The sequence below is a fragment of the Gorilla gorilla genome, chromosome 17, assembly GCF_029281585.2.
Source record: "Gorilla gorilla gorilla isolate KB3781 chromosome 17, NHGRI_mGorGor1-v2.1_pri, whole genome shotgun sequence".
NCBI classification, from domain to species: Eukaryota; Metazoa; Chordata; class Mammalia; order Primates; family Hominidae; genus Gorilla; species Gorilla gorilla.
The window spans coordinates 20978579-20991283 of record NC_073241.2 but is presented as its reverse complement, the minus strand read 5'-3'; positions in this window follow the sequence as shown (position 1 = coordinate 20991283).

The following is a 12705-nucleotide window of genomic DNA, read 5'->3' as shown; positions in this document are numbered from 1 at the left end:
GAACCCGAGTAGAACGGAATGGAATGGAATGGAATGGAATGGAATGGAATGGAATGGAATGGAATGGAATGGAATGGAATCGAATGGAACGGAATCGAATGGAATGGAATGGAATTGAATGGAATGGAATAGAATGGAATGGAATGGAAAGGAATGGAATGGAATGGAATGGAATGGAATGGAATGGAATCGAATGCAATCGAATGGAATCGAAAGGAATGGAATGGAATAGAATGGAATGGAGTGGAGTGGAATGGAATGGAATGGAATGGAATGGAATGGAATGGAATGGAATGGAATGGAATCAACCCGAGTAGAATGGAATGGATTGGAATGGAATGGAATGGAATGGAATGAAATTCAATGAAATAGAATGAAATGGAATTAGAACGGAATGGAATCGAACGGAATCGAATGGAATAGAATTGAATGGAGTGGAATAGAATGGAATCGAATGGAATCGAATGGAACCGAATGGAATGGAATGGAAGGCAATGGAAAGAAATGGAATGGAATGGAATGGAATCAACCCGAGTAGAATGGAATGGATTGGAATGGAATGGAATGGAATGGAATGGAATGGAATCGAATGGAATCGAATGGAATGGAATGGAATGGAATGGAATGGAATGGAATGGAATGGAATGGAATTGAATGGAATCGAATGGAATGGAATGGAATGAAATCTAATAAACCCGAGTTGAACGGAATGGAACGGAATGGAATGGAATGGAATGGATTGGAATGGAATGCAATGGAATTCAGTGGAATGGAATGGAATGGAATGGAATCAACCAGAGTAGAACGGAATGGAATGGAATGGAATGGAATGGAATGGAATGGAATGGAATGGAATGGAATGGAAAGGATTGAAATGGAATGGAATGGAATGGAATTCAATGGAATAGAACGGGATCAACCCGAGTAGAAAGGAATGGAATGGAATGGAATGCAATGGAATGGAATGGAATGGAATGCAATGGAATGGAATAAACCCGAGTAGAATGGAATGGATTGGAATGGAATGGAATGGAATCGAATGGAATGGAAGGGAATCGAATGGAATGGAATGGAATGGAAAGGACCCGAGTAGAACGGAATGGAATGGAATGGAATGGAATGGAATGGAATGGAATGGAATGGAATGAACCCGAGTAGAACGGAATGGAATGGAATGGAATGGAATGGAATGGAATGGAATGGAATGGAATGGAATGGAATCAACCCGAGTAGAATGGAATGGATAGGAATGGAATGGAATGGAATGGAATGGAATTCAATAGAATAGAATGGAAGGGAATGGAATGGAATGGAATGGAATGGAATGGAATCCAATGGAATCGAATGGAATTGAATGGAATGGAGTGGAATAGAATGGTATGAACCCGAATAGAACGTAACGGACTGGAACGGAACGGAACGGAACGGAATGGAATGGAGTGAAATGGAATGGAATCGAATGGAATCGAATGGAACCGAATGGAATGGAATGGAATGGAATGGAATGGAATGGAATGGAATGGAATGGAATGGAATCGAATGCAATCGAATGGAATGGAATGGAATGGAATGGAATGGAATGGAATGGAATGGAATGGAATGGAATCAACCCCAGTAGAATGGAATGGAATGGAATGGAATGGAATGGAATGGAATGGAATGGAATGGAATGGAATGGAATGAAATTCAATGGAATAGAATGGAATGGAATGGAATGCAATGGAATGAACCCGAGTAGAACGGAATGGAATGGAATGGAATGGAATGGAATGGAATGGAATGGAATGGAATGGAATCGAGTGGAATGGAATGGAATGGAATCGAATGGCATGGAATGGAATGGAATGGAAAGGAATGGAATGGAATGGAATGGAATGGAATGGAATGGAATCGAATGCAATCGAATGGAATCGAATGGAATGGAATGGAATGGAATGGAATGGAATGGAATGGAATGGAATGGAGTGGAGTGGAGAGGAATGGAATGGAATGGAATGGAATGGAATGGAATGGAATGGAGTGGAATGGAATGGAATGGAATGGAATGGAATCAACCCGAGTAGAATGGAATGGATTGGAATGGAATGGAATGGAATGGAATGAAATTCAATGAAATAGAATGAAATGGAATGGAACGGAATGGAATCGAATGGAATCGAATGGAATAGAATTGAATGGAGTGCAATAGAATGGAATCGAATGGAATCGAATGGAACCGACTGGAATGGAATGGAAGGCAATGGAAAGAAATGGAATGGAATGGAATGGAATCAACCCGAGTAGAATGGAATGGATTGGAATGGAATGGTATGGAATGGAATGGAATGGAATGGAATCGAATGGAATCGAATGGAATGGAATGGAATGGAATGGAATGGAATGGAATGGAATTGAATGGATTGGAATCAACCCGAGTAGAATGAAATGGATAGGAATTCAATGGAATGGAAAGGAATGGAATTCTATAGAATAGAATGGAATGGAATGGAATGGAATGGAATGGAATGGAATCGAATGGAATCGAATGGAATCGAATGGAATGGAGTGGAATAGAATGGAATCAACCCGAATAGAACGGAACGGAAAGGAACGTAACCGAACGGAACGGAATGGAATGGATTGAAATGGAATGGAATCGAATGGAATCGAATGGAACTGAATGGAACGGAATGGAATGGAATGGAAAGGAATAGTATGGAATCAACCCGAGTAGAAAGGAATGGAATGGAATGGAATGGAATGGAATGGAATGGAATGGAATGGAATGGAATGGAATGGAATGGAATGGAATCGAAAGGAATGGAATGGAATGGAATGGAATGGAATGGAGTGGAATGGAATGGAATGGAATGGAATGGAATGAAATGGAATGGAATCAACCCGATTAGAATGGATTGGATTGGAATGGAATGGAATGGAATCGAATGGAATGGAGTGGAATAGAATGGAATCAACCCGTGTAGAATGGAATGGAATGGAACGGAATGGAACGGAACGGAACGGAATGGAATGGAACGGAACGGAACGGAATGGAATGGAGTGAAATGGAATGGAATCGAATGGAATCGAATGGAACCGAATGGAATGGAATGGAAGGGAATGGAATGGAATGGAATGGAATGGAATGGAATCAACCCGAGTAGAATGTAATGGAATGGAATGGAATGGAATGGAATGGAATGGAATGGAATGGAATGGAATCAACTCGATTAGAACGGAATGGAATGGAATGGAATGGAATGGAATGGAGTGGAATGGAATGGAATGGAATTCAATGGAATAGAATGGAATGGAATGGAATGGAATGGAAGGGAATGGAATGGAATGGAATGGAATGGAATGGAATGGAATGGAGTGGAATGGAATCAACCCGAGTAGAATGGAATGGATTGGAATGGAATGGAATGGAATGGAATGGTATGGAATAGAATGGAATCGAATGGAATCGAATGGAATTGAATGGAATGAACCCGAGTAGAACGGAATGGAATGGAATGGAATGGAATGCAATGGAATGGAATGGAATGGAATGGAATGGAATGGAATGGAATGGAATGGAATGGAATGGAATGGAACGGAATCAACCCGAGTAGAACGGAATGGAATGGAATGGAATGGAATGGAATGGAATTCAATGGAATAGAATGAAATGGAATGGAATGGAATGGAATGGAATGGAATGGAATGGAATGGAATGGAATGGAATCGAATGGAATCGAATGGAATCGAATGGAATGGAGTGGAATAGCATGGAATCAACCCGAGTAGAACGGAATGGAATGGAACGGAACGGAAAGGAACGGAACGGAACGGAACGGAACGGAACGGAATGGAATGGAGTGAAATGGAATGGAATCGAATGGAATCGAATGGAATGTAATGGAATGGAATGGAATGGAATGGAATGGAATACAATGGAATGGAATGGAATGGAATGGAATGGAATGGAATGGAATCGAATGGAATCGAATGGAATCGAATGGAATGGAAAGGAATAGTATGGAATCAACACGAGTAGAAAGGAATGGAATGGAATGGAATAGAATGGAATGGAATGGAATGGAATGGAATGGAATCGAAAGGAATGGAATGGAATGGAATGGAATGGAATGGAATGGAATGGAATGGAATGGAATGGAATCAACCCGAGTAGAATGGATTGGATTGGAATGGAATGGAATGGAATCGAATGGAATGGAGTGTAATAGAATGGAATCAACCCGTGTAGAACGGAATGGAATGGAACGGAATGGAACGGAACGGAACGGAATGGAATGGAACGGAACGGAACGGAATGGAATGGAGTGAAATGGAATGGAATCGAATGGAATCGAATGGAACCGAATGGAATGGAATGGAAGGTAATGGAATGGAATGGAATGGAATGGAATGTTATCAACCCGAGTAGAATGTAATGGAATGGAATGGAATGGAATGGAATGGAATGGAATGGAATGGAATGGAATCAACTCGATTAGAACGGAATGGAATGGAATGGAATGGAATGGAATGGAGTGGAATGGAATGGAATGGAATTCAATGGAATAGAATGGAATGGAATGGAATGGAATGGAAGGGAATGGAATGGAATGGAATGGAATGGAATGGAATGGAATGGAATGGAATCAACCCGAGTAGAATGGAATGGATTGGAATGGAATGGAATGGAATGGAATGGTATGGAATAGAATGGAATCGAATGGAATCGAATGGAATGGAATGGAATCAACCCGAGTAGAATGGAATGGATTGGAATGGAATGGAATGGAATGCAATGGAATTCAATAGAATAGAATGGAAGGGAATGGAATGGAATGGAATGGAATGCAATGGAATGGAATCGAATGGAATCGAATGGAATGGAGTGGAATAGAATGGAAACAATCCGAATAGAACGGAACGGAACGGAACAGAACGGAACTTAACGGAATGGAAAGGAATGGAGTGAAATGGAATGGAATCGAATGGAATCGAATGGAACTGAATGGAATGGAATGGAAGGGAATGGAATGGAATGGAATGGAATGGAATGGAATAGAATGGAATGGAATGGAATGGAATCAACCCAAGTAGAATGGAATGGATTGGAATGGAATGGAATGGAATGGAATGGAATGGAATGGAATCGAATGGAATCGAATGGAATGGAATGGAATGGAATGGAATTGAATGGAATGGAATGGAATGGAATGAAATTCTATGGAATAGAATGGAATGGAATGGAATGCAATTGAATGAACCCGAGTAGAACGGAATGGAATGGAATGGAATGGAATGGAATGGAATGGAATGGAATGGAATGGAATGGAATGGAATCGAATGGAATCGAAGGGAATGGAATGGAATGGAATCGAATGGTATAGAATGGAATGGAATGGAATGGAATGGAATGGAATGGAATGGAATGGAGTGGAATGGAATGGAATGGAATCAACCCGAGTAGAATGGAATGGATTGGAATGGAATGGAATGGAATGGAATGGAATGGAATGGAATGGAATTCAATGGAATAGAATGAAATGGAATGGAATGGAATGGAATGGAATGGAATGGAATGGAATCGAATGGAATCGAATGGAATGGAGTGGAGTAGAATGGAATCAACCCGAGTAGAACGGAATGGAATGGATCGGAATGGAACGGAATGGAACGGAATGGAACGGAACGGAACGGAACGGAACGGAATGGAATGGAGTGAAATGGAATGGAATCGAATGGAATCGAATGGAACCGTATGGAATGTAATGGAAGGGAATGGAATGGAATGGAATGGAATGGAACGGAATGGAAAGGAATGGAATGGAATGGAATCAACCCGAGTAGAATGGAATGGATTGGAATGGAATGGAATGGAATGGAATCGAATGGAATGGAATGGAATGGAATGGAATGGAATGGAATGGAATGGGATGGAATCAACCCGAGTAGAACGGAATGGAATGGAATGGAATGGAATGGAATGGAATGGAATGGAATGGAATGGAATGGAATGGAATGGAATGGAATGGAATTCAATGGAATAGAATGGAATGGAATGGAATGGAATGGAATGGAATGGAATGGAATCGAGCGGAATCGAATGGAATCGAATGGAATGGAATGGAATAGATTGGAATCAACCCGAGTATAAAGGAATGGAATGGAATGGAATGGAATGGAATATAATGGAATGGAATGTAATGCAATGAAATGGAATGGAATGGAATGGAATCGAATGGAATGGACTGGAATGAAAAGGAATGGAATGGAATGGAATGGAATGGAATGGAATGGAATGGAATGGAATGGAATGGAATGGAATCAACCCGAGTAGAATGGAATGGATTGGAATGGAATGGAATGGAGTGGATTCGAACGGAATGGAAAGGAATCGAATGGAATGGAAAGGAATGGAATGGACCCGAGTAGAACGGAATGGAATGGAATGGAATGGAATGGAATGGAATGAACCCGAGTAGAACGGAATGGAATGGAATGGAATGGAATGGAATGGAATGGAATGGAATGGAATGGAATGGAATGGAATGGAAAGGAATGGAATGGAATGGAATGGAATGGAATGGAATGGAATGGAATGGAATCAACCCGAGTAGAATGGAATGGATAGGAATGGAATGGAATGGAATGGATTGGAATTCAATAGAATAGAATGGAAGGGAATGGAGTGGAATGGAATGGAATGGAATGGAATGGAAAGCAATCGAATGGAATCGAATGGAATCGAATGGAATGGAGTGGAATAGAATGGAATAAACCCGAATAGAACAGAACGGAACGGAACGGAACGGAATGGAATGGAGTGAAATGGAATGGAATCAAATGGAATCGAATGGAACCGAATGGAATGGAATGGAAGGGAATAGAATGGAATGGAAGGGAATGGAATGGAATGGAATGGAATGGAATGGAATGGAATCAACCCGAGTAGAATGGAATGGATTGGAATGGAATGGAATGGAATGGAAAGGAATGGAATGGAATGGAATCGAATGGAATCGAATGGAATGGAATGGAATGGAATGGAATGGAATGGAGTGGAATGGAATGGAATCAACCCGAGTAGAACAGAATTGAATGGAAAGGAATGGAATGGAATGGAATGGAATGGAATGGAATGGAATGGAAGGGAATGGAATGGTATGGAATGGAATGGAATGAAACCGAGTAGAACGGAATGGAATGGAATGGAATAGAATTGAATGGAATGGAATGGAATGGAATGGAATGGAATGGAATGGAATGGAATCGAATGGAATCGAATGGAATCGAATGGAATGGAACGGAATGGAATGGAATCGAATGGAATCGAATGGAATGGAAAGGAATCGAATCGAATGGAATCGAATGGAATGGAATGGAATGGAATGGAATGGAATGGAATGGAATGGAATGGAATCAACCCGTGTAGAATGCAATGGATTGGAATGGAATGGAATGGAATGGAATGGAATTCAATGGAATCGAATGGATTGGAACGGAATGGAATGGAATCGAATGGAATCGAATGGAATGGAAAGGAATCGAATCCAATGGAATCGAATGGATTGGAATGGAATGGAATGGAATGGAATGGAATGGAATGGAATGGAATGGAATCAACCCGAGTAGAACGGAATGGAATGGAATGGAATGGATTGGAATGGTATGGAATGGAATGGAATGGAATGGAATTCAATGGAATAGAATGGAATGGAATGGAATGGAATGGAACGAACCCGAGTAGAACGGAATGGAATGGAATGGAATTGAATGGAATGGAATGGAATGGAATGGAATGGAATGGAATGGAATCGAACGGAATGCAATGGAATGAAATCAAGCCGAGTAGAATGGAATGGATTGGAATGGAATGGAATGGAATGGAATGGAATGTAATGGAATGGAATTCAATAGAATAGAATGGAAGGGAATGGAATGGAATGGAATGGAATGGAATGGAATGGAATCGAATGGAATCGAATGGAATCGAATGGAGTCGAATGTAATGGAGTGGAATAGAATGGAATCAACCCGAATAGAACGGAACGGAACGGAACGGAATGGAACGGAACGGAACGGAATGGAATGTAGTGAAATGGAATGGAATCGAATGGAATCGAATGGAACCAAATGGAATGGAATGGAAGGGAATGGAATGGAATGGAATGGAATGGAATGGAATGGAATGGAATGGAATGGAATGGAATGGAATGGAATCAACCCGAGTAGAATGGAATGGATTGGAATGGAATGGAATGGAATGGAATGGAATCGAGTGGAATGGAATGGAATGGAATGGAATGGAATGGAATGGAGTGGAATGGAATGGAATGGAATGGAATGGAATCAACCCGAGTAGAACGGAATGGAATGGAATGGAATGGAATGGAATGGAATGGAATTCAATGGAATAGAATGAAATGGAATGGAATGGAATGGAATGGAATGGAATGGAATGGAATGGAATCGAATGGAATCGAATGGGATCGAATGGAATGGAGTGGAATAGCATGGAATCAACCCGAGTAGAACGGAATGGAATGGAACGGAACGGAAAGGAACGGAACTGAACGGAACGGAACGGAACGGAACGGAATGGAATGGAGTGAAATGGAATGGAATCGAATGGAATCGAATGGAATGGAATGGAATGGAATGGAATGGAATCGAATGGAATCGAATGGAATCGAATGGAATGGAAAGGAATAGTATGGAATCAACCCGAGTAGAAAGGAATGGAATGGAATGGAATGGAATGGAATGGAATGGAATGGAATGGAATGGAATGGAATGGAATGGAATGGAATGGAATCGAAAGGAATGGAATGGAATGGAATGGAATGGAATGGAATGGAATGGAATGGAATGGAATGGAATGGAATCAACCCGAGTAGAATGGATTGGATTGGAATGGAATGGAATGGAATCGAATGGAATGGAGTGGAATAGAATGGAATCAACCCGTGTAGAATGGAATGGAATGGAACGGAATGGAACGGAACGGAACGGAATGGAATGGAACGGAACGGAACGGAATGGAATGGAGTGAAATGGAATGGAATGGAATGGAATCGAATGGAACCGAATGGAATGGAATGGAAGGGAATGGAATGGAATGGAATGGAATGGAATGGAATGGAATGGAATGGAATGGAATCAACCCGAGTAGAATGTAATGGAATGGAATGGAATGGAATGGAATGGAATGGAATGGAATGGAATGGAATGGAATCAACTCGATTAGAACGGAATGGAATGGAATGGAATGGAATGGAATGGAGTGGAATGGAATGGAATGGAATTCAATGGAATAGAATGGAATGGAATGCAATGGAATGAACCCGAGTAGAACGGAATGGAATGGAATGGAATGGAATGGAATGGAATGGAATGGAATGGAATGGAATCGAATGGAACGGAATCGAATGGAATGGAATGGAAAGGAATGGAATGGAATGGAATGGAATGGAATGGAATGGAATCGAATGCAATCGAATGGAATCGAAAGGAATGGAATGGAATAGAATGGAATGGAGTGGAGTGGAATGGAATGGAATGGAATGGAATGGAATGGAATGGAATGGAATGGAATGGAATGGAATCAACCCGAGTAGAATGGAATGGATTGGAATGGAATGGAATGGAATGGAATGAAATTCAATGAAATAGAATGAAATGGAATTAGAACGGAATGGAATCGAACGGAATCGAATGGAATAGAATTGAATGGAGTGGAATAGAATGGAATCGAATGGAATCGAATGGAACCGAATGGAATGGAATGGAAGGCAATGGAAAGAAATGGAATGGAATGGAATGGAATCAACCCGAGTAGAATGGAATGGATTGGAATGGAATGGAATGGAATGGAATGGAATGGAACGGAATCGAATGGAATTGAATGGAATGGAATGGAATGGAATGGAATGGAATGGAATGGAATGGAATTGAATGGAATCGAATGGAATGGAATGGAATGGAATCTAATAAACCCGAGTTGAACGGAATGGAACGGAATGGAATGGAATGGAATGGATTGGAATGGAATGCAATGGAATTCAGTGGAATGGAATGGAATGGAATGGAATCAACCAGAGTAGAACGGAATGGAATGGAATGGAATGGAATGGAATGGAATGGAATGGAATGGAATGGAATGGAAAGGATTGAAATGGAATGGAATGGAATGGAATTCAATGGAATAGAACGGGATCAACCCGAGTAGAAAGGAATGGAATGGAATGGAATGCAATGGAATGGAATGGAATGGAATGCAATGGAATGGAATAAACCCGAGTAGAATGGAATGGATTGGAATGGAATGGAATGGAATCGAATGGAATGGAAGGGAATCAAATGGAATGGAATGGAATGGAAAGGACCCGAGTAGAACGGAATGGAATGGAATGGAATGGAATGGAATGGAATGGAATGGAATGGAATGGAATGAACCCGAGTAGAACGGAATGGAATGGAATGGAATGGAATGGAATGGAATGGAATGGAATGGAATGGAATGGAATCAACCCGAGTAGAATGGAATGGATAGGAATGGAATGGAATGGAATGGAATGGAATTCAATAGAATAGAATGGAAGGGAATGGAATGGAATGGAATGGAATGGAATGGAATCGAATGGAATCGAATGGAATTGAATGGAATGGAGTGGAATAGAATGGAATGAACCCGAATAGAACGTAACGGACTGGAACGGAACGGAACGGAACGGAATGGAATGGAGTGAAATGGAATGGAATCGAATGGAATCGAATGGAACCGAATGGAATGGAATGGAATGGAATGGAATGGAATGGAATGGAATGGAATGGAATGGAATGGAATGGAATCGAATGCAATCGAATGGAATGGAATGGAATGGAATGGAATGGAATGGAATGGAATGGAATGGAATGGAATGGAATCAACCCCAGTAGAATGGAATGGAATGGAATGGAATGGAATGGAATGGAATGGAATGGAATGGAATGGAATGGAATGAAATTCAATGGAATAGTATGGAATGGAATGGAATGCAATGGAATGAACCCGAGTAGAACGGAATGGAATGGAATGGAATGGAATGGAATGGAATGGAATGGAATGGAATGGAATCGAGTGGAATGGAATGGAATGGAATCGAATGGCATGGAATGGAATGGAATGGAAAGGAATGGAATGGAATGGAATGGAATGGAATGGAATGGAATCGAATGGCATGGAATCGAATGGAATGGAATGGAATGGAATGGAATGGAATGGAATGGAATGGAGTGGAGTGGAGTGGAGAGGAATGGAATGGAATGGAATGGAATGGAATGGAATGGAATGGAATGGAATGGAATGGAATGGAATGGAATGGAATGGAATGGAATGGAATCAACCCGAGTAGAATGGAATGGATTGGAATGGAATGGAATGGAATGGAATGAAATTCAATGAAATAGAATGAAATGGAATGGAACGGAATGGAATCGAATGGAATCGAATGGAATAGAATTGAATGGAGTGCAATAGAATGGAATCGAATGGAATCGAATGGAACCGACTGGAATGGAATGGAAGGCAATGGAAAGAAATGGAATGGAATGGAATGGAATCAACCCGAGTAGAATGGAATGGATTGGAATGGAATGGTATGGAATGGAATGGAATGGAATGGAATCGAATGGAATCGAATGGAATGGAATGGAATGGAATGGAATGGAATGGAATGGAATTGAATGGATTGGAATCAACCCGAGTAGAATGAAATGGATAGGAATTCAATGGAATGGAAAGGAATGGAATTCTATAGAATAGAATGGAATGGAATGGAATGGAATGGAATGGAATGGAATCGAAAGGAATCGAATGGAATCGAATGGAAGGGAGTGGAATAGAATGGAATCAACCCGAATAGAACGGAACGGAAAGGAACGTAACCGAACGGAACGGAATGGAATGGATTGAAATGGAATGGAATCGAATGGAATCGAATGGAACTGAATGGAACGGAATGGAATGGAATGGAAAGGAATAGTATGGAATCAACCCGAGTAGAAAGGAATGGAATGGAATGGAATGGAATGGAATGGAATGGAATGGAATGGAATGGAATGGAATCGAAAGGAATGGAATGGAATGGAATGGAATGGAATGGAATGGAATGGAATGGAATGGAATGGAATGGAATGGAATGGAATCAACCCGAGTAGAATGGATTGGATTGGAATGGAATGGAATGGAATCGAATGGAATGGAGTGGAATAGAATGGAATCAACCCGTGTAGAATGGAATGGAATGGAACGGAATGGAACGGAACGGAACGGAATGGAATGGAACGGAACGGAACGGAATGGAATGGAGTGAAATGGAATGGAATCGAATGGAATCGAATGGAACTGAATGGAATGGAATGGAAGGGAATGGAATGGAATGGAATGGAATGGAATGGAATCAACCCGAGTAGAATGTAATGGAATGGAATGGAATGGAATGGAATGGAATGGAATGGAATGGAATGGAATCAACTCGATTAGAACGGAATGGAATGGAATGGAATGGAATGGAATGGAGTGGAATGGAATGGAATGGAATTCAATGGAATAGAATGGAATGGAATGGAATGGAATGGAAGGGAATGGAATGGAATGGAATGGAATGGAATGGAATGGAGTGGAATGGAATCAACCCGAGTAGAATGGAATGGATTGGAATGGAATGGAATGGAATGGAATGGTATGGA